This window comes from Eublepharis macularius, chromosome 16, assembly GCF_028583425.1.
Source record: "Eublepharis macularius isolate TG4126 chromosome 16, MPM_Emac_v1.0, whole genome shotgun sequence".
NCBI lineage: Eukaryota > Metazoa > Chordata > Lepidosauria > Squamata > Eublepharidae > Eublepharis > Eublepharis macularius.
In genome coordinates this window covers 8,426,373-8,432,372 of record NC_072805.1, presented here as the reverse complement: position 1 = coordinate 8,432,372, position 6,000 = coordinate 8,426,373, and positions in this window count along the sequence as shown.

Here is a 6,000-nt window from a genome sequence, read left to right as displayed (position 1 = left end):
TAAAATGAGGCCAGCTATCTTCGTATTTAGAACAAAAACACTGTTCAAATCAAAGAGTTACTCTTTTCAGGAAAGAGTGAATAGAAAATGACTGTCAACATTCCTAAAATGCAATCTGATTATATTTTATATAGACAATAAAAAGATCAATCATATATATGTAGAAGACAATTCTTTAAAGTAGAAAAGAACAAGAGTGCAGTAGCATCTATAAGACTAACAAAATTTGTGGAGAGTGAAGAAGTGAGCTGTGGCTCATGAAAGCTCATACCCTACCACAAATTTTGTTAGTCTTATAGGTGCTACTGGACTCTTGCTCTTTTCTACTGCTACAGACAGACTAACACAGCTACCCATCTTGATCTAATTCTTTAAAAGGATCAATCAGTCTACCCCCACCCCCTTTAAAAAAGCCTTCTCATTTGAGGAGCCTGTCATGGAACAATTCTTTACTAGTAAGTGTTCCCTTTTACCACAAATGATGTAAGAAATCTATTTTAAAGTTCTTTTAATTAATATTGCTGAGCCTAATGCTGGAAGCAGCTGTAATGAAGTCATTTATGACACACACAGTTTGGGAGCCAAACGAAAGACTGTAAACCAAATTCCAAGGGGATGTAATAATGGGCTAATCATCAACAGAAGTTACATTTAAATAAGTTGCTTTCAATTTTTTTCGTTGATAATCCAAGCAAATTAGGAAGAGTTGTTCTACCTACAGATTCAAAACTAGCATAGCCACCAATTCTCTTGTGTAGGTTGACCCTGACCCTGATAGCCCAGGTGAGCCTGATCTTGTCAGATCTCAGAAGCTAAGCAGGGTCAGCCTTAGTTAGTAATTGGATGGGAGACCTCCAAGAAAGACCAAGATTGAAGAGGCAGGCAATGGCAAACCACCTCTGTTAGTATCTTGCCATAAAAAACCCACCGGGCTTGCCATAAGTCAGCAATGACTTGAGGACACTCTCCACGACCACCAGGTTGGCCCATGCACAGAATAGGGCTAGATACCCAGGCCTGAACTTAAGCTTTGTACAGCTAGCAGATAAAGAGTCTAAGGTGGGGCATACGAGTCAAAATGTTTTAAAATATATGCTGTAATTCATACAATATTATGCTAGAGTGAATATTAAAAATTGCACAATATTGAGTTTTTTGAATAATGTACTCCTCAAAGCAGATCACAAATTTGACCACCAAAAAAGGCTATTCTCGTGTTCGTGGGATGTGCATGGACAAAAACCACCTAAGATGGGGCTGCAGTAAGGAGGGGAGTTGGATGAGTGAGTGAAAAGCTGTTCTGGACCAACTGGGTTTATTAATCAGTCATCAGGATTCTAAACTGGGATTAAAACATGCTTAAGAATCCTGTTTATTGGAAAGGAATCTAACACCAATCAGCCCAGGAACCTGCATTTGGTTGCCAAGATTAATTGGAGCTAGTTGAAGAGTTCTTGTTTTCAGTCTCCATGTAAGGAAGACTTCAAGTACAACTATTAACCAGGTTTGTGCTGGTGGCAAATGAACTGGCTTTATTTGTGATGTCTGAATGCAGCCTAAATAGAGCAAATAAACGTATAAAGATGTAACATAGTGACTGCAGAGCCAAAACAAAATTAAGAAAGAAGACATCATTCTGCCAGCAGTATTTCACCCTGAGCTGTTGACATCCATTGCAAGTGCAGGAAGGACTAAGAGGCATTCTGGTATGAGCTTATGTCACCAAGAAAATGGCCAACTATTTGTACACTCTGTATCTGCTTCATTTATTATTATCTCACAGAGACACAAAACATTCATTTGTTGAGTCTCTAACAGTGCAGTCCTAAGTCTACTCCCATATTTAGTGGGACTTACTCCCAGGGTTTCCTGGGAAAAGAAGTGGTGGAACTCCGTGGGTTGCCCTCGGAGAAAATGGTCACATGACCAGCAGCGTGGAGGGCAATCTAAACTCCCCTCTGTCTGGAGATCAGGGGGCGGGGCCACCAGCCATGTGACCATTTTCAAGAGGTTACGGAACTTCGTTCCACCGTGTTCCAGCTGAAAAAAAGCCGTTTACTCCCATATTTAATGGGGCTTATTCCCTAATAAGTGCATTTAGGATTACAGTCTAAATTTCTAAAAATACAAGCTATCAGTATATTTGGATAGCATAAAGCCTACATTTTAATTCAGGAGACATCAAAAAGCATTTTTCAGACAACTGGCATTCCTATATTTAATTTAAAACAGTTGTATCCCACCTTTCCATTCCACAACAATTAAAGATATTAAAATCAGCTTCAAAAATATAGTACAAACACATATAAATATAGCCCCATCAGTACCACAACTCCATCACTAGTAACTAGTATTAATAGGCATTTGAATGTATTGAAACAGTTTGATCAGATAGAACTTAATTCTTGGTACACTGACAAAGAAACAGGTTAGAGCATATGGCGATCAACAGACCCCCACCTGCAATGTTGTTCTAGGGCTGCCAGTGTTGTTGTCATATCCCACTACCAAAATTACCACTTAAGCATAAAAAGAGATGATTAGAAAAAGTGGATTCCTCTTTCCTCATCAGTCTGTTACACTGAAATCACAGGACAAGCTTGAGAGACAAGGAGCCATCATTGATAAACGTTTGCTAAGAAATGGGCTTCAGAAAAAAAAACCCTCTCCCTATACTAAAGCCAACTGTCAAACTGTTTAAAATACCACAGAAGGGACCAGCACCAGTGTTTATTCTTTCTTCATTCTTGTGCCACATTAATTCATGAAGGACAATGGAAAGAACTTAAAAAATGCTAGTTTTATAAGGAAGTCGGAAACTTGAAGAATTACTGACGAAGTAAACAAATGTGAAATGGCCCACACATTAAAACATCTCTTTCTTTAGAGACATACGGACATCTCATTCATTGCAGAAAAACTATTCCTCTTAAAATGATGCATGGGTATAAATTCCTCTCCATAAAATAGTTAGGATTATATGAGGGGGAAAAAAAATCACAGTTTGGTTCCCTGAACAGAATGTTACCAATTGCTACAGCACAAACTGGCAACTCTACTGGACATTATAGCTCCTTATAAAGCAAGACCTGGGAAACTATTTATTTAGTATACATTTGAATCCTGCATTTTAATCAGGGTCCTGGCAGCAGCTCAAAACATTGGAGTGGATCCAGGGCCAGCTCCAGTGTCGCTGGTGTCTGAGGGAGCTTAAGGTTGCTGCTGTGTGCGCGCGGGCCAGACTGCGTGATGACGTCACTGCGTGTGACATCATCACACAGGGCTGCCGCGTGCGTGGGGGGCCTTCCAGCCCTCCCATTCAGTTGCTATGCAGGCCAGGTGCAGCCAGCCACCCTGGCCACTGGCTGTGCCTGGCCCACAGAGCAACTGAACGGGAGGCTGCCCACTCAGCTGCTGCCACCAGCACGCGCACCTGGCCGGGTGCAGCAGCTGCAGACCAGGCGCGGCAGGTGGCCAGGGTGGTGCGCGGTGGCGTGCATTCTCCCAGCCCTCCAGCTCAGATGCTCCTTGCGCTGCCCTGGCTGCCTGCTGCGCCTGGCCAGCAGCTGTGTGCTGCTGGCGTTGCCAGTGGCAGCACAGAAAAACTGAGCTCCATGGTGCATGCCCCGCCCTTGGGCAGATGCCCCCTCCGGCGCCTTAGCGCCTGAGGCGGCTGCCGGGCCGGCCTCAATGGGCGGGCTGGCCCTAAGTGGATCCAACTGACCTTCAAGGAGCCTTCCACCAAACTAAGTGGCTTGTCTGTTGGAAGAAGGGCCACTTAAGTTCGAGGATGGCTTGTTGAGCTAAAGGAAGCTTTTAAACTTTGCTCTGTGGAGTGGTAGGATAGGAGTAGGATCCGCCCCATTAAGATTCTATTTTTTTAAAAAATCCCATTTAAAAATTAAGTCCATAAAAAAATGAATCCATGAGCAAACATGTATATAGCACAGACTTCATAGTTAAGTGCTGTATTTCCAAGTGGAAAAGGAAGAAAACTGGGCCCAAATTCCAAAGGAATAGCTGTACTCAGCTAGATGCAAGCATGAAGTTTGTGGTGACATATGCAAAGTCAGTGTACTGCTCACATAGCTCAAAAAACTCAAGTTAACAATTTACAATTCCCATGTTTACGGAGCAGAACTTATCTCAGTTCTTCTCTTAAACATACCTTAACTGTTCTCTTAAAGTGTTTTTAATTTAGAATTCCTTTGCGGATGAAAAGAGCAAAAATCACTGAAATTAGACCAGCCAAATCACAAATACATTGGCTCTACATTAAACCAGAGGTGCAGGTATTTTTTCAAGCACTATTTTCAAAGTTTGTTTTCAGGGTTCTACTTTTTCAGTTATCTACATTTTCACCTTTTATAGAGTTAGGACTTAAAGGTTCAAGAATATTTCAGACACATTTTGTAGAATACCATATTAGTAGCACATTTCAACTAATTTGCTCAACTTTTTGGTAGATTCCTGAAAGTATCTTGTTAGTTGTTGTGGATTTTCTGGGCTGTATAGCCGTGGTCTTGGCATTGTAGTTCCTGACCACGGATATACAGCCCGGAAAATCCACAACAACCATCGCTCTCCGGCCGTAAAAGCCTTCGACAATGTATATTGTTAGGTTTGATTCTCATACTGTACTGATTAGCAAAACTGGTCTTTCCTCTTCTTACTGAACCTGGACTTGATGGAAAAACAGATTTCAATAAGAAACCAAATGACTTGGTAAATATTTGTTCCAATCATTATTCTAGTTTAGTTATCAAAAGCAGCAGGATTTGAGTCCAGTGGCACCTTAGAGACCAATAAGATTTTCAGGGTGTAAGATTTTGAGAGTTAGATCTCTCATCTTCAGATAACTGTTGATAGATCTCTACTCCATACAGCTAAATGTGGTCCCTTCCCTGAAGATAGTTTTAGGTGGATAGCTGAGTTCTGCAGTAGAACAGCAGGATTTGAGTCCAGATTTTCAGGGTGTGACCTCTGTTCTAACTCTTGAAAGCTTACACCTTGAAAATCTTGTTGGTCTCTAAGGTGCCGCTAGACTCAAATCCTGCTGTTCTACTGCAGAACAACGCAGCTACCTGCCTACGTTTATCAAAAGCAAGCTGCAGAAAAATATGCCTTTGATCCAGAACTTCAGTAAGAATATTAGTTGGCATTTTTTCTCCTTCACAGTATTTGATGCAAAATTCAGCAGCAAGGGCCCACAGTAAGGAACTGCAACAGATCACAGAAATATCACAGTGGATTTACACTCTTGTTTTCCTTACAAATCTTTCATGGTGGAGGAGGAAGCGGGTGTGGATGTTGTTGTGGCCATCCTGTCAGTTGTGGAATAGCCCATTAAGGGTTGATGTTAGCAGAGCACAAACTAAAGAGGTTCTTAAATTATCTTGATTGGTAGGATGTTTTGGTATGCCAGAAAACCATGGAATGAATCAGTGGAATAGCACTGCTATTTGAGTATAGCTGTAACAAAATTCTTTCTGTGCAACATACCTAATGCCAGCAGCGTGCTCATTGCTTTCTGCTATACAGTCAGTGTTTCCCTGGTTTTGTTCTTACCTTACTGGTTGTTATTTTTCTGTGTTAGTAAAAAATTCCCTTCCCTTGTTTCCTTCCATGATAGTATCTTCCAGCTTTCAATACTTTGTCTATCTTCCTTGTTTGATGTTATCTGCTCAGCCTAAGTTCTAGTTTATATACCAATTATTTATAAAGATCTTTGATCTCTACAACTCTGCTTTAGTCATGGCTCGTCTTTTGTTGCCTTCTCTGCACATTGTGTTAAACCCAGTCTTTCAAACACTGGATTTGTCTGTTTTCCCAGCTCGGAATCCGCTCTCTTCTCTATGGCTCTCTCTGATTTCTCCCAAGTATATAAGAGTTCCTCTTTCGTTTAGTTTATTAATGCCACTGCCAAATCCTGCAATTAGCAACTCCTGAGGTAACTTTCTGTATCCCATGCTGTCACAGCTGCTGGTGCCCAGGGTAGCT